We start from the raw sequence: 23,821 nt of genomic DNA, 5'->3' as shown, positions 1-23,821 counted from the left end.
GTCAGAAGGCAGATCTTTTCTACCATCAATAAAATGTCTTTTCCCTGCTGTCAGCCCTGTAATCTGGCACTATATACACCTTGCTCCATTGGCTGCTAACACTTCCGTAAAAGGAGATCTAACTGTTGAGAGTTCAAAATTCCAGGGGTCTGTGGAGTCCCGCCACCAATTCACCCCCCAGAGTTATGTCAACTGATTATCCTCCTATCCATATGAAGTATATAAATATAATCTCTCGGAGTTGGTGAAGGACAGGAGGGCCTGGTGTACTGCAGTCCATGGGGTCGCAAAGAGTTGGACATGACTGAGTGACTGAACAATGATAAAATATTATCTCAATTGATAAAGAATCAGGTTCAGTTTGAATCAGGTTCAGTTCAGTTCAGTCGCTCAGTCGTGTCCGACTCTTTGCGATCCCATGAATTGCCGCACGACAGGCCTCCCTGTCCATCACCAACTCCCAGAGATCACTCAGACTCACGTCCATCAAGTCAGTGATGCCATCCAGCCATCTCATCCTCTGTTGTCCCCTTCTCCTCCTGCCCCCAATCCCTCCCAGCATCAGAGTCTTTTCCAATGAGTCAACTCTTTGCATGAGGTGGCCAAAGTACTGGAGTTTCAGCTTTAGCATCATTTCTTCCAAAGAACACCCAGGACTGATCTTCTTCAGAATGGACTGCTTGGATCTCCTTGCAGTCCAAGGGACTCTCAAGAGTCTTCTCTAACACCACAGTTCAAAAGCATCAATTCTTCGGCCTTCAGCCTTCTTCACAGTCCAACTCTCACATCCATACATGACCACTGGAAAAACCGTAGCCTTGACTACACGGACCTTTGTTGGCAAAGTAATGTCTCTGCTTTTCAACATGCTATCTAGGTTGGTTATAACTTTCCTTCCAAGGAGTAAGCCTCTTTTACTTTCATGGCTGCAGTCACCATCTGCAATCATTTTGGAGCCCCCCAAAATAAAGTCTGACACTGTTTCCACTGTTTCCCCATCTATTTTCCATGAAGTGATGGGACCAGATGCCATGATCTTCATTTTCTGAATGTTGAGCTTTAAGCCAACTTTTTCACTCTCCACTTTCACTTTCATCAAGAGGCTTTTTAGTTCCTCTTCACTTTCTGCCATAAGGGTGGTGTCATCTGCGTATCTGAGGTTACTGATATTTCTCCAGGTGAGTCAGGTAAAAATACTCATTACAGGCTTAGGATTGAAGATACTAAAGTGAGAACATGAATGAATGTAGAATTTTGGAACATCTGATTTTAAAAGTATTTGTTTATCTTTAAAGTCCAATAAGAAAATTTTACTCATGCTTATCTTGTCTGAGGAATAAACATGGAAAATACTTACTTAAAAAAAGCTACAAAATTTGAGGCTTTTAAGAAGGGAATTAAAAGAGAGTGGGTCATGAAGAGTAACTCCTTTCAGATGGAGAAGCTGAGAGGAGAAAGAAATTGATTTAAGAAAAGATCTTACTATTAGAGCTGAGGCCATCTGCCATTTAGTCAAATTTGCTTTTCTGCATGCAGGGTCACCTTATACAGACTATACAGACACACAATACAGCTACCATCTCCACTGATATGCAGAGGGGTGCCCTGGCCACCGCTTCAGACCGCCTTGTGGGCACTCAGGATGCTCAGGATGCTCAGGACTCTGTCCTGTGTGTCCCTGTGAAGTGACTCCCAGGAGGTCCATCCACTGAGACGAGTTCCACTCTGTTTTCAAGCAGCCCTTTAAATCCCTGAGGCCAGTGCCCCTCTCTCACCACATAAAATGTCCCCCCGTGTGTCACTGCTCCTCATAAACATGGCTGCTGCTTTTATAATCAGTCTTCAGATATGGTCACCTGATTCTGTTATTTTTTATTATGCTGAAATCAGTCAAGTGTCGTATATCTTACTAGCATATTAATGTGTCAGATTCAGAGAAATAATTCAAGGATGAAATCAACTGATTATCCTCCTATCCATATGAAGTATATAAATATAATCTCTCAGAGTTGGTGAAGGACAGGAGGGCCTGGTGTACTGCAGTCCATGGGGTCGCAAAGAGTTGGACATGACTAAGTGACTGAACAATGATAAAATATTATCTCAATTGATAAAGAATGTACAGTGCATAGGGGAAAGTGGGAGAAAAGTATTTTGAAAACTGGATCAAGCTTAGCTAATAAAATTAGCAGTTGCAAATGCTGTTTGAGGGAAGAACATAATGAATTATGAATTAGGAAATTTTCCTCTTATGTGAAAGGAAAAAAGCAAAAGTCACAGAACATTCTCATGAGTAGATATATTTATTTATTTAGAAACTGCTTATTTTCTGTTAACCAATTTCCATTTTAAGAGCTTGTGGGGTTTCCATAATGGCTCATGGTAAAGAATCCTGCCAATGCAGGAGACATGAGATCAATCCCTGGTCCAGGAAGATCCCACATGCCTCAGAGGAACTAAGGCCATGCACCACAACCATCGAGCCTGTGCTCCACAGCCTGGGGGCCACAGCCACTGAGCCCACGCTCTGCCACCACTGAAGCCTGGGGGCCCTGGGGCCCACGTTCCATAACAAGAGAAGCCGCTGCAACGAGAAGGCCAGGCACCACAACCAGAGTGCTCCCTGTTCACCGCAACCAGAGCAAACCTGTGCAGCAGCAAGGACCCAGCACAGCCCCCACCCAAGAAAAGAGCCTGTGAAAGAACAGCTGAAGCCCACACAGTGCTGTGCCTACCTGCCCAGTGGCCTGAGCAGTGGGCGCTGCAGGCCAGCCTTCAGGGGGAACTGTGGAGTGGGCAGCAAGCTCGCCTGCCCCCCTGTGGACTAGGCCAGCACCTCAGATCCAGTAGCGTTGCACTCAGCTGCTGAACTGACCCATTCACGGTGAAGTCCTCCTTGGTCAGAGCTTGCTCAGCTGCCACCTGCTCTTCCCTTTTAATCTCTTCAGAATCTGCAGATGTGGAGATCAGGCACGACCTCCCAAGAGTGTTCACAGGAAAGGATGCCGCGCACCGGCAGAACTTCCCCGGTGAGCATCCGCCAAGTCAGACCCACCGACAGCTCCCTGGTTGCCGGGAATGGGTCGTCTCCAGAGTGCAGAGGAGAGTCCGTGTCACACAGACCGATGGTAAGAAGTTCACATACATACCTCTGGGAGAGGCTGGCGGTCAGCCCTGGGCTCGTAACCACCAGGAGTCTTGGCTCCTGGAAGCTGCCTGGGTCTGGTTAGTGGAGGCTCCAGGAGCGAAGCGGCTGACCAGAGGAGTGGTGGCAGCAAACTGCAGCTCAGCTCGCTGGCGAGGGTTCCTGGAGGACGCAGCAGGGACAGCAGCTGGGTTTTCAGTGGCAACGATGGCATGAGCTGCCTACAGAAGCTTCTCCCAGGTTCTCTTCGGATTCCTAGTGTAGACGCCGCCACTTTTCCTTCTGTAGATGTACTGCTCCGTTGGGAAGTAAAGGTTGGTGCCACCTAAGAGGGCCCCTGCTGCAAGGAACGTGATGACGTCGTCCTTCATTTGCCGGACATCAAGGACTGAGGATAGTGTAAAAGATTCACTTCAAGTTATGACAAAAATCCAGACAGTGCCATATGGACCACTGTCTGGGTAGCATGGGAAAAGCCTGAGAAGATATGTTAGAGAAGCCAGATAATCTGATAAAACAAACTTGACTTTCATTCAGTTTGTAGAAATAACGCTGTGAGTTTTATTTTTTAGAGGTTTAAAATTTTTTCGTAATGTCTTGGCATTTCTGAGAAACTTATAATACATGTACAAGGTTCAAGAACCTAAAAATATTTCATATTACGTTGTTCTTCCTACCCCCTCCCTTCTTGTCAAGGCCCTGCTGCTTCCACAGTCAGCCACATGTTTTGTTTCTCAGGAATAGCTTCTGGAGGCTTATTTGTTTTTTCCTAAGTATTTATTTGGCTGTGCCTGTGGGACCTTTTCGATGGGAACTCTTATCTGTGGCATGTGGGTTCTAGTTTCCTGACAAGGGATTGAACTCAGGCCCCTACAATGAGAGTGCAGAGTCTTAGCCCCTGGATCATGAGAGACGTGCCAGAAAGTCATTTTATGGATACACAAGCAACTATGAATATCTATTTCTTCTTCACTCCACATGTGGTGCTAATGGTAAAGAACCCACCTCCCTATGCAGGAGACATAAGGGACTCAGATTCAATCCCTGGGTCTGGAAGATCCTCTGGAGCAGGAAATGGCAACCCACTCTGGTATCCCTGCCTGGAGAATCGCCATGGGCAGAGGAGCCCGGTGGGCTACAGTCCATAGTGTCACAAAGTGTGGGACGTGACTGAGTGACTGAGCACAACCACATTTAAAACCATACATGGTCGCACACTGTGCACAATGTTTTATGTATCTTGCTTATATTCAGCTGACACTATCTTGGGGAATATTCTCTCTTGGGACACTATTTTCCACAAATCAGTCCAGTGAATAGATGATGTACTATAATACGCTTTACTGGTCCACGTTGGAAAAACACTAGTATAAAATGACATCTTGGCATCACAAAAAACAATGTAATGCATAACCTTAGCCTAATTTATTCCATTGCAGGAAAATGTATCAATTTCTAATGCAATAGGAATTTCACAAATCTAACGGATTTGTAGCCTAAAGTACTTCTAACTGAAATACAGCATCTGATAGGATGTTGCTGGTAAACTAGCACGTTGCTGGATTCCTCACCCCGTTACCCCACCGCACTGAGGAGCTATGCAATGATCATTTCTCTTTCCTTAAGACTCGACCTCTCCTCTCCCAGATTTCTCCCTGATCTGTTTTCAAAAACATTCTCCAACCTCTTCTGCCCTTGTGACTTCTCCATAATCTGCTCCTCTTCTTAGCACTGTCCTTCATTCTCACGCCCTCATTGCCTGGTCTGGTCTCTACCTGCCATCTCAACATTGCCCATCATTGCTCCACCCACTCCCCTGGAGATGGTATCAATATGGCCAGATAGATGGTTGAGTATAGAAAAGTGGTTCATGGATGATATTGAATCACTGAGCCTGGATGAGAAGGAGACATCCACAGGGGAGTGTAAGGTAGCTGGGGAAGAAGGAGAATTTAGGTTTTATCTGTGCTCTTCACTCAGGGGAAGATGCTACAGGGCCCACCAGGGAAGAAGAAGTCAGAGTCAGAGGTAAATACTTGGGAGGTGGTGTCCAGAAATTCCAGCAGGAGCTCTGGAGAGAAGAGTGAGGGAGAGCGCCTGCTGTGAAGCTGCTGTGAGTGTCAGGCAGGGACACACACAGGGCAGCAGAGAAAGGAGCAGGAAGGTGATAACAGGCTTCCCAAGGGAGGGAGGGTGTCATGGTTATAGTGATGTGCACAGAGTTACACGTATCATGGAGATGAGGGAGGATGGAAAAGAGCCAGTGAGAGGGAGGGCGGGTGCAACTAATGCATCCTGTACGCTGTTTCCTGAGAGGCCAGGAGCAGAGGCCAAGAGAGAGGCTGAGCCAGAGCACAGGACACAATGAAGGAGACATGAAAGTTGATAAATAAAAACATAGGTGTTCAAATCAAGATTGTGTTAAAACACTCTTTTAAGGAATACAGTTGGGGTTTTAAGGAACTGCTTTTAAGGAATACAGAAATAAAATTGCAGGTGAGATGATATTAATTCTTAGATGATGATTCACAAGAATGACTCCCCTGCCTAAAGAGTGACACCATCAGAAGCAGTTCTGTGCAGAGGTGAGTGGGGAGACGGCACAGCACAGTGGTGGAGACACGTGGTCAATGGAGACTCTGGGCCTTCACGGGAGGAGGGGGTTCCTGTAGACCCCACATGCCGGTGTGCTGAGAACATCGAGCAGGAGTTACTTGAGCCATTGAGAGTCACTGTACTTGAAGGGGTTTTTGTTTAAATATAGTTTTATTTCCTTTTGGCTGCCCTGGGTGTTCTTTGCTGCCTGCAGGCTCTCTCCACTTGTAGTGAGCAGGGCCTGTGCTCTAGTTGGGTGGTTGGGCTTCCCGCTTTGGTGGCTCCTCTTGCTGTGGAGCACTGGGCTCTAGGATGCCTGGGCTCAGTCTTGGCAGTGTACAGACTTAATTTCTCTGTGGCATGTGGGGTCATCTGGGACCAGAGATCGAACCGGTGTCCCCTGCACCGCAAGGTAGATTCTTAACCACTGGGCCACCAGGGAAGCCCCTGTACTTGAAGTTTTCATTGGAGTTACCTAAAACATGATAAAAGTGATCTCAGCAAAAGGGGGAAGGAGCAGTGAGTGCACGGCCTGCCTTCCACCAAAGAGAGCCTGCTGGGTTTGCACAGACCCCTTTCCGTTTCTGAACCACACTTGCCATTTACTCACTTCCTCTTTCTCCACCTAAAACCCACACATCTCTTAAATTCTCCAAGCAATCTTTCTGGTACTTTCTTCCATGGAAGTAGAATTTCTGGGCAAAAGATTCTGTGCAATCTTTCCATGTGAATATCAGAAGAAGGTGAACATTTTGTTTGAGGTTATGGTTCTGGAAATTCAGAATTAAATATGTTTCAGCTCACATTGGCCAAACGTGCTGTACCTGGCCTCAGCCTCCTGTGTTTTAGTTGGCTCACTGGTGTCATTAAGGTCCTGGGACCCCTCCAGCCCCTCAACTACTGCATCCACCTCCTATGGCATGGCAAGAAAAGGCTCTCTGGTACCATTAAGGTCCCTGTTGATTGCAGATCCTGTGATCTTGCTGGTGCCTTGACTTACTGCAGCTTCCTAAGTCCTTACCTAAGATTTGTTGGCATAAAGTTCAACCAGGAAAAATAGAAAACAAAACCTGTTTTAGTGTGTCTCTTGATATTTGGTTTTGTTTTTACATTTGCAAGGGCAAAACAGAGAAAATGAAGCAAAAGGTACTTTCAAACATATATGGTTAACTGATTTAGAATTACTGATTCAAAGAGTGTCTGTAAAAATAAAATGTGACTTCCACTCCCAGCTTTAAGAGGAACAGTATCTGAACTTCCTCACCTGGCACTGGTAATTAGAAAGCTGAATAAAATACTGGAAACAACTGCTTCCTAGAGTGACGATGGATACACAAACCCATCTGAAGACTCCTGGCTGTCTGCCTTCAGGCAATTTCCATGCTGCAGGTACAGGGAGGGGAACCCAGATGCAGACCAGCAAAGCCTTGATGTGAGAACACAGGTGAGCCAGGGAGGTGCAGAAGGTGATATGTGCAGGGCAGGGCATCGAAAAGAGAGAGCTACTCAGACAGAAAGAATGATCCCAAGTGCCTAATGAGCCCACTGAGTCTCTGTCATCTGATCACACACAGGTGAAATTCCACAAGGTTGGGCAGGAACAACTTTTGAGGAAAGAATTATTAGTGGAGACCTATGCATTGAGTGGGACTGGATGCCATGATCTTAGTTTTCTGAATGTTGAGCTTTAAGCCAACTTTTTCACTCTCCTCTCTCACTTTCATCAAGAGGGTTTTTAGTTCCTCTTCACCTTCTGCCATAAGGGTGGTGTCATCTGAATATCCGAGGTTATTGATATTTCTCCTGGCAATCTTGATTCCAGCTTGTGCTTCTTCCAGCCCAGCATTTCTCATGATGTACTCTGCATATAAATTAAATAAGCAGGGTGACAATATACAGCCTTGATGTACTCCTTTTCCTATTTGGAACCAGTCTGTTGTTCCATGTCCAGTTCTAACTGTTGCTTCCTACAGGTTTCTCAAGAGGCAGGTCAGGTGGTCTGGTATTCCCATCTCTTTCAGAATTTTCCACAGTTTGTTGTGATCCACACAGTCAAAGGCTTTGGCATAGTCAATAAAGCAGAAATAGATGTTTTTTCTGGAACTCTCTTGCTTTTTTGACGATCCAGAAGATGTTGGCAATTTGATCTCTGGTTCCTCTGCCTTTTCTAAAATCACCTCAAATATCTGGAAGTTCAAGGTTCACATATTGCGGAAGCGTGGCTTGGAGAATTTTGAACATTGCTTTACTAGTGTGTGAGATGTGTACAATTGTGTGGTAGTTTGAACATTCTTTGGCATTGCCTTTCTTAGGGATTGGAATGAGAACTGACCTTTTCCAGTCCTGTGGCCACTGCTGAGTTTTCCAAATTTGCTGACATATTGGTGCAGCACTTTCACAGCATCATCTTTCAGGATTTGAAATAGCTCAACAAATAGATGGGGAAACAGTGGAAACAGTGGCTGACCTTATTTTGGGGGGGTTCCCAAATCACTGCAGATGGTGATTGCAGCCACGAAATTAAAAGATGCTTACTCCTTGGAAGGAACGTATGACCAATCTAGACAGCATATTAAAAAGCAGAGACAGTCCCACCCCCCTTCCTGCCCAGGGCGTGGAGCTCGGGCCAGGTGAGGGCTAGGGTGGTTGGTTACTGCCTTTTGCACCGGCGGCGGCGAGGAGGAGGAGGGGGGGTGGGTGGGCGCTCTTTCTTTTTTTTTCCTTCGGAGAGGTTTTAGCACAGGTTTTCCCCTCGTTCTCACGGCCGCCCCACCTCGCCGCCTCCCGACCCCCCTTCTCCCCCTCCCCACCCATCGTCATGACGGCGTCTCCGGATTACTTGGTGGTGCTCTTCGGAATCACGGCTGGGGCCACCGGGGCCAAGCTGGGCTCGGACGAGAAGGAGCTGATCCTGCTCTTATGGAAAGTCGTGGATCTGGCCAACAAGAAGGTGGGACAGTTGCACGAAGTACTAGTTAGACCGGATCACTTGGAGCTGACGGAGGACTGCAAAGAAGAAACGAAGCTCGACGCCGAGAGCCTGTCCTCGGCGCTGCAGCTGGACCAAGCGCTCCGACAGTTTAACCAGTCAGTGAGCAATGAACTGAATATTGGGGTAGGAACCTCCTTCTGTCTCTGTACCGACGGGCAGCTTCATGTCAGGCAAATTCTGCATCCTGAGGCTTCTAAGAAGAATGTATTATTGCCTGAATGCTTCTATTCCTTTTTTGATCTTCGAAAAGAATTCAAGAAGTGTTGCCCTGGTTCACCTGATATTGATAAACTGGATGTGGCAGCAATGACAGAGTGTTTAAATTTTGAGAAGAATAGTTCAGCCTCCCGGTATGGAGCATCTCAAGTTGAAGATATGGGAAATATAATCTTAGCAATGATTTCAGACCCTTATAATCACAGGTTTTCAGATCCAGAGAGAGTAAATTACAAATTTGAAAGTGGCACTTGCAGCAAGATGGAACTTATTGATGACAACACAGTAGTCAGGGCACGAGGTTTACCATGGCAGTCTTCGGATCAAGATATTGCAAGATTCTTCAAAGGACTCAATATTGCCAAGGGCGGTGCAGCACTTTGTCTGAATGCCCAGGGTCGGAGGAACGGAGAAGCCCTGGTTAGGTTTGTGAGCGAGGAGCACAGAGACCTAGCTCTGCAGAGACACAAGCACCACATGGGGAGCCGGTACATTGAGGTTTACAAAGCAACAGGTGAAGATTTTCTTAAAATTGCTGGTGGTACATCCAATGAGGTGGCCCAGTTTCTCTCCAAGGAAAACCAAGTCATTGTCCGCATGCGGGGGCTCCCCTTCACGGCCACGGCTGATGAAGTGGTGGCCTTCTTTGGACAGCATTGCCCCATCACTGGGGGGAAGGAAGGCATCCTCTTTGTTACCTACCCGGATGGTAGGCCCACAGGGGATGCTTTTGTCCTCTTTGCTTGCGAGGAATACGCACAGAACGCACTGAGGAAGCATAAAGACTTGTTGGGTAAAAGATACATCGAACTCTTTAGGAGCACAGCAGCTGAAGTTCAGCAGGTGCTGAATCGATTCTCCTCGGCTCCTCTCATTCCACTTCCAACCCCTCCCATTATTCCAGTACTACCTCAGCAGTTTGTGCCCCCTACAAACATTAGAGACTGTATACGCCTTCGAGGTCTTCCCTATGTAGCCACAATTGAGGATATCCTTGACTTCCTGGGGGAGTTTTCCACCGATATCCGAACTCATGGGGTCCACATGGTATTGAACCATCAGGGCCGCCCGTCAGGAGATGCCTTTATCCAGATGAAGTCTGCAGACAGAGCATTTATGGCTGCACAGAAGTGTCATAAAAAAACCATGAAGGACAGATATGTTGAAGTCTTTCAGTGTTCAGCTGAGGAAATGAACTTTGTGTTAATGGGGGGCACTTTAAATCGAAATGGCTTATCCCCACCGCCATGTAAGTTACCATGCCTGTCCCCTCCCTCCTACACATTTCCAGCTCCCGCAGCAGTTATTCCTACTGAAGCTGCCATTTACCAGCCCTCAGTGCTCCTGAACCCACGAGCGCTGCAGCCCTCCACAGCGTACTACCCCGCGGGCACCCAGCTCTTCATGAACTACACGGCGTGCTACCCCAGCCCCCCAGGTTCGCCCAATAGTCTTGGCTACTTCCCTACAGCTGCTAATCTTAGCGGTGTCCCTCCACAGCCTGGCACGGTGGTCAGAACGCAGGGCCTGGCCTACAGTACTGGAGTTAAGGAAATTCTTAACTTCTTCCGAGGTTACCAGTGTTTGAAAGATGTATGGGAATCCTGAAACCTTCAGACATAAGACAACTTCCAGCAACTTCAGGAGAAGTTTGTCTACACTCAGGCTGCAGTATTCTCAGCAAACATCATTGGACGGTGGGCGAATGCCCTATCTTTTGGTGGAATGAAAAATTTGAGCCAGTGAAGCCAAATTCTCATTGCAAGCAGCATGCTTGGCTCCTTGCTCACTGCAAACAGGCATTTAAAATGTGAATTTGAAATCGGGTGTCTCCACTACTACCAGCTAATATGGCATCATAGGTGTTTCCTAAGTTTTAAGTCTTGGGGGAAAAAATACTCCACTGACATCTGCCATCTCCACCAGGAACTCTTTTATGGAAGCTCCATGTTTGTGTGTTCCCACTCTTCTTCCCATCTTCTGCACAATCATGTGCTCTTCTGAAGTAAGAATAAGGTCTTGGAGTATGTAAGTCCCAGACTTACAGCAAGAAATGGCTCTTGGCCATCACAATGTCTTACAGTTAAAAGCCACCAAAAACTATTTTTAAAACACCTTGGAAAAGTGAGAAGAAATGGCACACCCATCACAAAACATACATAGTTTAAAAGTTGCATTTTTTTTCTCAGTGGGTATCAGTTGTAAATAAAAATGAACTAGGGGCCAAAATATAAAACCAAAAATGAAGCAGCTATGTGTAGTTATTAATTTCTAGTTTGAACTGTAACTGAATACTGTGGCTTCGTATGTATTATTTTATACTGTACTTTCCCCATTATTGATGCTTCGGACTTTAATAAGAAATTCCATAGTTTTTAATATCACAAATGAGAATATTTGAACAATGTATTCTAGAAAGCAATATACTAACTGAAGTGAATGCTTGTATATAATAAGATAGCCTTAATCCTTTTTCTCTAATGCCTTAACTGTCGAATAATTAAAACTTTTAAAAAGCCTAGGGTTATAGTCAGCATGCTAGACTGAGAGGTGAACACTGATGTGATGAGAACAGGTGCTGCTGTCGGTGTGTGGCACTGTGGCTTAGCTGTGTTTATGCTCCAGAAGTGCAATATTAGACACTAGCTACGTAGTACTGCTGCCTCGTGTAACTCCAAAGAGAAGAACCGAATTTGATTAACCAAGTGCACATGTTCCTTTAAGTTCCTCTTAATGTCCTTAGCTTGAATGCAATGCCATACAGATTTATGTGGCAGCTATTTTTATTTACTTTGCATTATTTTGATTAATACCTTAAATGGAAAGCCAAACAGTCCCTCTTCACTGACCAGTAATGTCCATTTAACTGCAGTAGGAAAAATAAGAAAAACCATGTTGTGTGAAAATTGGGGATAACTGGCACTTAAGATCATAAAAATAGTTCTTTATACTTGGCTGCCTTAAGATGCTGTTTGCCCAGAGCTCTGAAAGACTTTAAGATAGGCAGTAATACTACAATACTACTGAATTTTTGTAGAATTGTTACATTTGATAATAAAACTTGCCTGTTTAATCTCAAAAAAAATAAAAATAAAAAGCAGAGACAGTACTTTGCCAACAAAAGTCCTTCTAGTTAAAGCTATGGTTTTTCCAGTAGTCATGTATGGATGTAAGAGTTGGACTATACAGAGAGCTTAGCACAAAAGAATTGATGCTTTTGAACTGTGGTGTTGGAGAAGATTCTTGAGAGTCCCTTGGACTGCAAGGAGATCCAACCAGTCCATCCTAAAGGAGATCAGTCCTTGGTGTTCATTGGAAGGACTGATGTTGAAGCTGAAACTCCAATATTTTGGCCACCTGATGTGAAGAGCTGACTCATTTGAAAAGCCCCTGATGCTGGGAGAGATTGAGGGCAGGAGGAGAAGGGGATGACAGAGGATGAGATGGTTGGATGGCATCACCAACTCAATGGTCATGAATTTGAGCAAGTTCTGGGAGTCGGTGATGGACAGAGAGGCCTGGCATGCTGCAGTCCATGGGGTCACAAAGAGTCGGACACGACTGAGCGACTGAACTGAACTGAGTTTGTATTTGGGCCAGGCCTTTTGCAGGGCTAAAATTTCCAGTTTCTGAGAATGTAGCCAAGGGGTGAGTCTGAGAGAGGCGCTCGGGATGTACCAGAGCTCACTCTTAGACTATCTGCCATAGAATGGGGTACTGAGAGTCAGCGGCTGACAGAAAGGCGTCCCTTTTGTCCCAGTGATCTCCCCGTGTGACTAATGCATGAAAATGGCCGACCGACCCAACAGTCATGCCCGACAGTGAGAGGTGACCCCTAAGAACCGTGCAGCTAGGGCACCTGTGACCTGGGCAGAGATAGATTTCATACTTTTCACAAGTGCACAGGGAACATTCTCCAAAATTGACCATATGTTGGGCCAGAAAATAAGTCAACTCTAAATAGACTCAAATCATACAAAGGAACTTTTTCCTGTCACAAAGCAATGAAACGAAAAATCAATAGTGGAAGGAAAAGTGGGAAAATCCACAAGTATGTGAAGATTAAACACACTCTTAAATAACCAGTAAGCTAAAAAATAATTAAAAAAAGGAACTTAGAAAATACCTGGAGACAAATCAAACTATAAACAGAACATACCAGCATGTATGGGATTCTGCAAAAACATCACCAACAATGAAATGTAAAGCTGTGAATGCATACATTAGAAAGAAAGCTCAATAAGCAACCTATCTTTACCCTAGGCAGAAAAGGGAGAGCAGACCAAACTCAAAGCTGGGAGAAGGAGTGAAAATAGTAAAGATTAGCTCTCAAATAAATATTCAGAAGAGGAAAACCAAAGAAATCAATTTTAAACAAAAGTTACTTCAAATAGGTCAACAAAAGTAACAAATCTTTAGCTATATTGACTAAGAAAAAAGACAACTAAAATCAGTAACAAAGAGGAAACGTAACTGCTGATAAGACAAAACAGAACAGTAAGGGAGAGCTCTGAGCAGCTGAGCACTGTGAGATGGGATAGTCTGGAGAAATTCTGTTATTTCAGTCTCAGTCTGTGATATTCTATTCTGGCAACCCTAGCAAACTAGCATAGCTTTATCCTCTTTCTTGCAAGTAAAAGTTATGAAAATGATGCCAAAACTCACAAAGTATATAAAGTATCCAAAAGGAGGAAAAAAGAAAAGGACGAACTACCTAGGGTGTTGAGAAAAATCTTTTTGTTTCTTACCACAGTTAAAATAAAAATGTCAAAACCACTAGAAAAAACTCATGAATAGACATTTTAGAGAAGCCAAACAACAACCATGGTAAAATAACCAGAAAGTCATTCAGTTGGTAAAAACAGTAAAATAATATAGTAAAAAAAAGAGTAAAATGCATTTTATTCTTTGGAGGTTTTTAAAAATTCAATTTACTGAAAATCCCAAAAAGGTTATAATACAGGCACATGATTCAAGATACTGAAAATACACTTTGCCTTAATCTGTGCCTCCCGTCATTTAGCCTGTGTGTCCAGGGCCATCTGCCTCCACAGGTAGTATTTTGTTTCTTATGGATCCTTCTAGAGTTCCTTATAAGCAAACATGAAAATATATTTCTCCTTCATGCCCTAATTCAAAACATACATAGTGGTATATTAAGCACGGTGTTTTGTACATGTTGCTTTTATTTATTTGACAATGCCTTGGAAATTGTCCTCTATCAGGACATAATTTCCTGCAGAGCTGTGCACTGAATGGATGATGTACTATTTAATACACTTTGCCCATCCACAGTGGGATGAACACTGATATGCAGCACTCTGTTTATATTACGAACAAGGCTGCAATGGAGAACTGTGACCTGTGCTATTCTGCTGCTAGCAAATGTGTAGGATATATTTCCAAAGGATTTGTAACCTGGAATATTTGTAACAGAAAGAGCATTTGATAAGATGCTACCAGTAAGATCCTTCTGAGCCAGCAATGAGCCTTTGTCTTTAAACTGCAACTTCTCCATCACACCACTCCCCCACCTGTGTTTAAAACTGCTTTCCAACGTTTTCTAACCTTGAGAAACCCTCTACAGTCTGTTCTATCATCAGCACTGCCCTTTATTCTCGGTGCAGTTACAACATCACCAGGTACGTACCTGTTGTCTCCACTCTTCTCTGGGTCCATCACTGCTCAACTCACTCCATTAGAGCTGGAGCCAACGTGGCCAGATAACTCCTTGAGTGTAGAGAAATGGGTCATGGATGATCTGAACCAGGGAGCCTGGTGCCCAGGAGAGAGGGAGGGTCTGTAAGGGGTGTAACTGCAGAGAAGGAAAGGTATATTAGGTTTTATCCATGGTAATTATTCAGGTGAAGATTCTACAGAGCCCAGACATGGGAGCAGGAGTCTCGGTTGGAGATACATAGTTGGGAATTTGTCCCCAAATATCACAGCTAAAATGGGAGGCGGGGACTCCAAAGGGAACAGCATGTGAGTGAGTCTGCTGTGAACCTGCTGTGAGTGCCAGGGAGAGACACACACGGGCAAGGATGCAGCAGAGAGGCAGGAAGGCAGCAGCAGGCATTCCAAAAGGAAGGGAGCATCATGGCAATAAGGACGTGCCACAGAAGCATGTGCCACAGAAGGGTGGCGGTAAATGGAAAAGGGATCAGAAGTCATTCATAAGTCCTGGCAAGTTGCTTCATGAGAGACTAAGGGCAAAATCAGACCATAGTATACAATGAAAGACAGATAAAATTTGGCAGGTAAAACCCACTCATGTTCAAATTGAGATTTTGTTAAAATGCTCTTTTAAGGAACATAGAAATACAATCTCAGATGGGAGGACGATGACGTTTAGGTGATGGCTGACAGAATGACTCCCTGCCTAAAAAGAGATCCCTCCCTCCCGCCGGCAACAGTTCTGTGCAGCGTCGGGCAGAGAGCCCATGACACCAGTGGGCAGATGTAATAGGAGACATGTGTGGAGAAGGGTGGTGACTGCAGGTCTTCAGGAAAGAGGGGGTTCCTGCAGACTACATGTGCCAGTGTGCAGATAACATCAAGGGGGAGCTATTTGGAACACTTAACCTGAAAAAAATTACTTAAACTGAATTTTAAATTGGCACCATGTAAAGTGCAATGGCTTCCCTGGTGGTTCGGGTGGTAAAGAATCTGCCTGCAATGCCAGAGGCACGGGTTTGATCCTTGGGTCAGGAAGATCCCCTGGAGAAGAAAATGGCAACCCACTCCAGTATTCTTGCCTGGAGAATTCCATGCACAGAGAAGCCTGGCAGGCTACAGTCATGGGAAAGCATGGTAGGAATAATCCCAGCAACGTGAGGAAGTGTGCTGTGTGCTGGGTAGCCACCTTTTCACCTGGACAAAGCCTGCCAGGTTTGGTTTAACCCTTTTTGTCTCAGAACTTTTCTTGTATTTTAGTGTCTTTCTCTTTTATAATTAAAAGTCACATTCCTTAACCTTTCCAAGCAGTTTTCCCGGTGGCTTTCTCCCTTGGAAGTAGGACTTCTAGGCATGGGTTCTATGTATCTTTTCTACATAAACTTTATGAAAATCCCCTTTTTTTTTTGAGGCAACAGTTCTGCAAACTGTAGAAATAAATTCATTTTGGTTCATACTGGCCAAGACTACAAAAATTGCTCTTCAGTCTCCTGAGTTTAAAATAGGCTCTCTGGTACCATCAAGGTTCCTGCTGATCTCAGATCCTGTGATCTTGCTGGTGCCTTGACTTACTGCATGCACTCTGTCTGACTGCCAGGGACCTGTGTCATCCATCTGTGTGGGGACGGGGCATCAGTGTTCTGTATTTATGTGAGAAGTATTCAGAGCAGGATCAAATCCCGGGATCAGGGACTGGCAGCACTGAGCTAGCACTGACTCCGCCCCTCTTCTCCCCGCCCCTCCTCTCCCCGCCCCTCCTCCCCCAGCCCCTCCTTCCCTTCACCACGTTTGCACTCACTCATGTCAACTCAGCCCCCATGTGTTTCCACCCTCCAAGTTGGTGCCCATCTCAGGACCCTTGTCCCTGCTCTTCCCTCTCCTAGAATGCCGTTGTCCTAGAGCTTAAAGTGGCTGCTGTTTTCTGCTCATCTGGATGGCAGCTCAGATATTAACCTCTCGGATGAGCATTCTTGGACCAGCCTGTCTAATGCTGGTGTTTCCCCTTTACCATCCCTCGTGACCCTGATGTTTTCCATCAAGTGTTGTTTTTAGTCACTAAGTCATGTCTGGCTCTTGCGACCCCAGGGACTGCAGCCTGCCAGGGTCCTCTATCCCTGGGATTTCCCAGGCAGGAATACTGGATTGGGTTGCCATTTTCTTTTCCAGGGGATTTTCCTGACCCAGAGATTGAACGCATGTCTCCTGCTTGGCAGGTGGATTCTTTACTGCCGGGGTCCTGCCCCGGCTGATCCAGGGTATTCGAAGCGGGGAAGGCGTCGGCGACCTATTTATTTAAATATTTTATCAAAGATATAAAGAGTAATAGGATGAGGATAGCTCAGTAGGAAAATTCAGTGGAGAAAAGAGGCTGAGTAGCTTGGTTTACGCGGGAGACCAATAAAACTTCAAGACAAGAAGTTTGCACCACTTACGTAGGCCGCAGGCGTCCTTCCGTTCTCCCGAAGGAGAGGAGACACTGAGGCCTCCCCGGTCGGATCTTAGAAGCCCAGGCATAATTAGTAAGCATGGTGGGTTCCGCGCTCCAGATGGAGACTCAACCAGAGTGAGAGAGAGAACGACATGGGGAGACCAGTATTTCGAGAAACTGATCCCAATTCTTTATTTTCCATGGTCTACTTTTATACACTGAGATGTTATGCAAAAGTCACGAGGGGTCAGCAGTCCTGACTTTTATCAAAGTCAGGTGCTTCATACAAATGTATACAGAGGTCTTAGGGGTGTTACATCATCTTCTGGCCAGGGGGGCCTGCTGACAATTTACGACCCTCTCCTTGTGACAGCGGGTCAGTCAATCAGGACACTTATTTCTCCAGGGCTGATTATTCTCAAAACAGACGCCACCCAAATAAAGTTACATTCCTACAGGGTGAGGGTGTAGTGGGTTTTAGTTAAGGAAAGAATTTACTTAGCCTAAGGTCTAACGTGATTAATATCAAAGGTTAATTCTATATATTCATTAATGTGTGTAAGGGCAGGGGATATGGAGACTTAGCAACAAACATTGGCTCAACAAATGAAAAACCCTTCACCAATACAATTTCTAATCAGCCCATTATACTTATACTAATAGTTTTCTAACTTTTCTAAGGAACCTGTTTTTAGAAGGTTTAAAGCATCTTGTGCCTCTCACGGTTGGGAGGCTGTGAGGGATCACATGTGGCCGGACAAGCCTGTCAGGCAGGCCAGAGAACCTTCAGAGGAGTTTGTAGGTTAAAACACTCTTATCACGCCCAGGAATTATTATAAACTGGAGCTCTAAGTTAACTCCTTCTCCAAAAGAGGTGGTGGGGGACAGCCCCCCGTAAAGTCAGAGGTGTAGGTGAGCACAAAGTAGTAAAGTAGGCAGGCTCTGGTTATGGGGGTAGATGCTCGAGGAGTTCCAGGGGGACTCCTGAGGCTCTATCCCGCCTTTGCGTATGTCGAGCCTCCTTCCTCATGACCTTTGTCACAGGCGGAGTACCTCACTCTGGCTACCGGCAGTGATAGAATTCCAGTTGAGCTATTCCAGATCCTGAAAGATGATGCTGTGGAAAGTGCTGCACTCAATATGCAATATGCAATAGGAACTCAATATGCAATATGCCGGCTCCCGGCACTTTACCACTGTGTCACCTGGAAAGCTCAGTTTTTTCTTTATAATGCTAATCAAAACATTTTCCCCAATTAAAAAATTTATTTATAAGAGTCTGCATACTCCAGAAAGTCACATGAAGTCAGGGTCCCTATCTGTTCACTTATTAATGTGCCTCCAGTGATTACAATTCTCAGTTGATAAGTGTTTATTGAGTAACAAATGTAAGAGCCTTAAAGTCCCTTTAATTCAAATTCATGGATTAGAAATGAGATGGGAGCTGCCAAGTGTCACACAGGTGGTCACCTCAAGCCAATCCAGAGACAGTGAACTGCACACTTTAGAGCAGAATGAACTGCTAGTGGCTGAAAAAGAAGATGGACACTGGGATTTGGGAGAAAAAATAATTCTCCACAATATAAGCCTTGGGAAAATTTAGTGTGACTTATTACACTAACAGGTCTTATGAAAACAGAGCAAAAATTGCCACAGTGACTTGATAGTACCTGAAGGATTCAAACTCAGAGACTCTAAGACCTTACCCAGGATTTATTGGCATAAAGTTCTTCTAGGGGGTGGGAAAAACCATCTAAGTGTGTCTCCTGATAGTTCATTTTATTTTAACATGTTCATGAGCAAAACAAAGAATATGAAACGAAAGACACCTTCAAGCATGTGTGGTTAGGTGATTTTAAATTATTGATGCAAAAGTATAATTTTCTCTTAAAATAAAATGTGATTTCTGCTTCCAAATAAATACAAAGAGTGTCTGGACTCTCTCACCAGTATTAACTGGCAATTAGAAAGCTGAGCAAAACACATGAAATGAACCCTGAGTCAGAATGCTTGGCCAGAGACAACCCGGAAACCAACCCCATCACCATAAAACCTGAGACTGCAGGTCACATGGCAGAGAAGTCCCCTGGGCTTCCTCACCCTGCTGCTGTCCTCCTGGGTGCCCCTTTCAATCAAGTCTCTTGCCTTGTCAGCACGTGTGAGCCCACTCTAGGGCCCTGGAAAGGGTTCCGCTTCCTGCAATGATAAGAGGAACAGCGTCTAGACTTCCTCACCTACCACTGGGAATTAGAAAGCTGAACAAAATAGGAAACGGTTCTCAGACCCTGAACAGCAGGCAGTGTTAGGGTTCCAGGACAAGGTTCCTCGAGTGAAGGTGAGCACACACATCAACCTGATGACTCCGCAGCTCTCTGCCTTCAGGGGGTTTTCACGCTGCAGCTGCAGGCAGAGGAACCGTAAACATTCTGGCAAAAATCTGAATTGAGAACACTGGTGAGCTGGGAGGCCAGGGAGGCTATAATCTGTGTGGCAGAGCATCAAAAAGGAGGGAGCTACCCAGAGAAAAAGTTCCACCACTGCTTAATGATTCCTTTGAGTCTTTATCGAATATCAATCTGAGGACATACAGGCGAGATTCCATAATGAATAAAAACACAAAAACATAAAATATTGGTCTCACAAGCAAAAAGTAAAACAATTCCTTCCACATTAATTTTTTTCAAAGTATGGCAATTAAATGGATAGTGCACAGTACACACATACATAAATGGATATGTTTCTAGGAAGCAATTTTTAAAGATGTCAATAAACCTCTTGTCATTCCAATTTTAGAATTCTACTAAAAAAGTGAAAAAAGTAATGTGGAAATATGTCTTTGCATACAAAAGGCATTCGAATAGCTTTAGTGTTCTTTCTCAAAATTTTTTTTAATTGGTGGAAAATTGTTTTACCATTTTATGTTGGTTTCTGCCATACAACCATGCAAATTAGCCATAATTATTTATATATATGTATATCACTTGCTTCTTGAGCCTCTCTCCCCTCCTTGAATAGCTTTAGTTTTGGAATGGAAAAGTTATAAGGATCCCTACATGTAATGTCTAAATAGTAAGGAGATCGTTAACAATGTCACACATGTTCCTGACTCAATATTATGCTTCTATTACCATGTCTATGAAGATTTTAAAATACAGATCAGTAGGTAAATTTAGCAGCTACTATTTGCATTGCAAGGGGTCAGCCAGCACCACTTGCATTAGGCTGAGACTAGGAGTACGCATAGGAGCGGTAGCAAAACAGGAAGGCAGGTCCTGCTCAGAGCTTGTCATGTAAGAAAGCTGGAAGGAGGCTCATGGGACGAGGGGCACTCATGGGATTGCTTAGAGGAACCTGTTCCCACTGATTTGTTTCTAACTGGAAAGGATACAGAAGGAAACAGTCACTGACCCAGACCGCGCCTTGAGGCCTATTGCAGCAGAGTTTGGGGGTGTGGATTACCAGAATGGTTGCTGCGGGGTATGGCCTCGTGGGTTGTAGAGTTCCCTCTGCTTTGAAACAAATATTTAGACATACTGAAACTCCTCTTTGGTCATCTTCAACTGAGCAGCTGGTTTGTGGATAAACTTTATAATTACAGACAACGGTAATAATTACAGTAACGTCGAGTAACAACGATAATAGTAATTTCCATTATTACAGATTTCAGTACTTCCATCTACTAAAACCTCCTGCTGCTGCTGCTCCTAAGTCGCTTCAGTTGTGTCCGACTCTGTGCGACCCCATAGATGGCAGCCCACCAGGCTCCCCCGTCCCCGGGATTCTCCAGGCAAGAACACTGGAATGGGTTGCCATTTCCTTCTCCAACGCATGAAAATGAAAAGTGAAAGTGCAGTCAGTCGTGTCCGACTCTTAGAGAACCCTGAACTGCAGCCTACCAGTCTCCTTTGCCCATGGGATTTTCCAGGCAAGAGTATTGAAGTGGGTTGGCATTATCTTCTCTCTACTAAAACCCACTGTAGGAAATTTTGAAGTACCAAAGTTGTCTGGCCATCTGGTCGACCTGTCGGCGGCCCAGCTACAACCAAACAGCATGAACGCCACCGGGACAAATCCGGATCGCAGTGGGGAGAAGGCACAGCATCACCACTCCGCACTCGTTCCCTCCGAGTGCGCCGCAGGTTGCATTTCTCGCTCCCGCGTCCTCCCTTTCACGCGTGTTAAGAGGCTCTTTTGAGACTAAAGATGCGCCAGGCTCGCGTCTCCCCAAGACCCTCACGGGACGGCCCCGGACGCTTTCTGTGTCTCAAACATTTGGCGCTTCTGACCGCCGAGCCCAGGAAGGACTGGAGCCGCGCATTGGGCGACCTCCTTGCTCGTCTGCCACGTTCCCTGATGTGACCCTCGGTGAGGGGGCACGTGTGTGGGGGGTCCACACAGCCGCCGAGGCCGCAAGGGGAACAGAAGGGACCACAGGCGATCCCCACGAAGACGCAGCCCAGCCTGCGGACGATCACAGAGCTTGGAGAAACGACAGTGGCTGTCGTGGAGCAGCTACCCCGCTTCCGGCCCTGGTGCGGACCTGAACTCCAGGTCATGAGGCCCCGTGCACAGGGACTGTGGTGCCGCGGGGATGGCCGGGCGCTCCGTCCAGCGCCACCTTGTCCCGCGCGTTCGGCCCGTCCCCACTCCAGAGGAAGGCCGGGATTCAGGGACGGCCGGCGGGAACCCAGCGCCGTCCGCCGACTGAGACACACGACCACTCCCAGCCGAAACCGGAAAACTGGACAATGTGGACTCAGGACACCGCTCGGGGCACGGTCACTCTCATTCGCGAGCTATAGCCCAGCGCTGACCACGGGCAGAGGAAACGTCCCGACCGCCCTCCCGCTCCTAGAGACACGGCCCGTTCTCACCACGCAAGCCTGCACGTTCGATTCAAGCGGGAGCAGGGCGCGTCCAGGCCCGAAGACAGGGCCCCGGCGCGCACGGTAACGAGCTCTACGTGCACGGACTCTGGCGGGCTGGCCAAGCCCCGTAGCCTAGAGCGAGGGTACTGCGGAAACGGTGATCCAGGAGCCTGGTCGTTGAGACACAGGCGCTCTGGCGCTGAAGACCCTCTTCCTGCCCGCTCCGAGGCCCCAACGATGGAGGGGCTCGGGGAGATGCTGGTCGACCCGAGCGAGCAGCCACCTCACCGTCAGAGCGCGGCGCCACCCGAAACCCTGCGGATCCAATCTTCAGCAGAGGCAGCCGTGCCCAGGTCTCCGCAGCACCGGGTTTATTACCGCTTGTGATGCCGGCCTCTGGAGCTCTTTGCCGGATTTGCTGGCTGAATCGCAGCCCTTTTGAAGGTCGCCGAAGGAAAGGAACGCTCTGAAAGCGGCCGCCAGGGGCGCCCGACAACCGGTACGGGCGTCCTCGGGACGAGGCGCTGTCGCCGGCAGGCCGCAGCGGCACCGACCGCCCTAAGGCCCGAGCTCGCCCGGGGCCTCTGCTCGGAGGGGGCTCCCCGCTTGGGACAGCGCGACGCGGCGTCGCGGAGCGGTCCAGGCAGCAGACGAGGGCGGGCGGAGAGCGGGAGGCCGCGGCGGAGAGGCCCTCCTCGAGAGACTGCAGGGCCGCAGGCCAACCCGAGCAAGGGAGATTCTGCAGGGGGCTGGGCTGTGTGAACTGTGAGCTGGAACAGTGAAAGTAAAACAGAAAAAAATCACGGAAGACATTTTATTCTGTAATTTCAGAGTTGAGATGTTACTCAAGTATAAAAATACAAGTCTCAGAAGCCATAAAGGTAACGACTGAAAACTTGACTATGTAAGTGGTCTTTTAGTCTTTACCAAGCAAAGGCAGGTGACAAGAAATGGGTGTGTGAGAATGTTTGTGCGACTACATATATATTAAGAATGTTAATATCAGCATTAGGTAAAAACAGTATATTTAGAAAACACGGCAAGGAACCAGTTAAGTAAATTTTCAGTGCATTCACATAACACAAGATTGTCAATTTCCTTTTTGGTTTATTGCTGTTATTTAAATGAGTTAGATCCATAGGTATTGACTTGGAAAGATGTTGATGGCCAACTGCCAAATGATAACAGAAAGTTTTAGCACTTCCAGTGGTATATATATATATACCTTTTAAAAAAGTGAAGCGGAAAAATAAAGAGTTAGAATAGCTAAAGCGCTTTTAAAGAGCAAGAATCAAGTCTTTCCTATAACCTGGTGTCTGGACAGAAAGAAGTGCCAGAAACAAAGATGGGCCACACCACGTGCTTCTCTGCTCCCTCCTACTATAGTCTTGGGAAGGCAGCTGGCATCTCAGCCCCTGCACCTCTCTGCTCCACTAACACCCACAACCCCTGCAGGCAATCAGAACTCTGACTCTGCAGGCCTGGGGTCCCTATGTCCACAGTCTCTTCCTTCACATCAGGAGCCTGTAGCAATTCACTTGGTTTGCCCAATCATCCATGCCCAGAGCTGCTGGCTCTAACATACACCTGTGCAGTCCTTCTCTCCATAAGCTTTGAGCTGATATCCCAAGGGAAGACCATTCCCCTCACAAAACAGGTATGAACCACGGGAACAACCGGAAGTTTGCACCTGGACCCATTATACAAACTGTGTGTGCACACTCAACTCCCAAAGACACTACCCTTTTCACTGTGCTGTTTGCATGGCATGGGCATTGCTTACTTGAAGCATCCAGGCTCACTTATGTGGCAGGAAGAAATACAAAGTACACACACACATGCACGCACACACCCATGCATACACACCCACGTACAAACATGGGGCACACACATAACCCAGT

At 46.2% G+C, this 23,821-nt stretch overlaps 2 pseudogenes across 2 annotated transcripts; one reads left to right on the top strand and one right to left on the bottom strand.

Annotated features, from left to right (window-relative positions):
* Positions 1-2,284: 2,284 nt before the first annotated feature.
* On the bottom strand, positions 2,285-19,439 carry LOC147374755 (small ribosomal subunit protein uS2 pseudogene; annotated as a pseudogene). Its single transcript, XR_015154259.1, has 3 exons — positions 19,153-19,439; positions 14,599-14,763; positions 2,285-3,533 (listed from the first exon to the last, which is right to left on the bottom strand). The product of XR_015154259.1 is annotated as a small ribosomal subunit protein uS2 pseudogene (transcript).
* On the top strand, positions 8,407-11,037 carry LOC147374756 (epithelial splicing regulatory protein 1 pseudogene; annotated as a pseudogene). Its single transcript, XR_015154257.1, has one exon. The product of XR_015154257.1 is annotated as an epithelial splicing regulatory protein 1 pseudogene (transcript).
* Positions 19,440-23,821: the final 4,382 nt, after the last annotated feature.

Source organism: Bos grunniens, chromosome 3, assembly GCF_055505025.1.
Source record: "Bos grunniens cultivar Pamir isolate PY7600 chromosome 3, Bosgru_T2T1.0, whole genome shotgun sequence".
Taxonomy (NCBI): Eukaryota; Metazoa; Chordata; class Mammalia; order Artiodactyla; family Bovidae; genus Bos; species Bos grunniens.
This window is presented reverse-complemented; position numbering and strand designations above follow the sequence as displayed.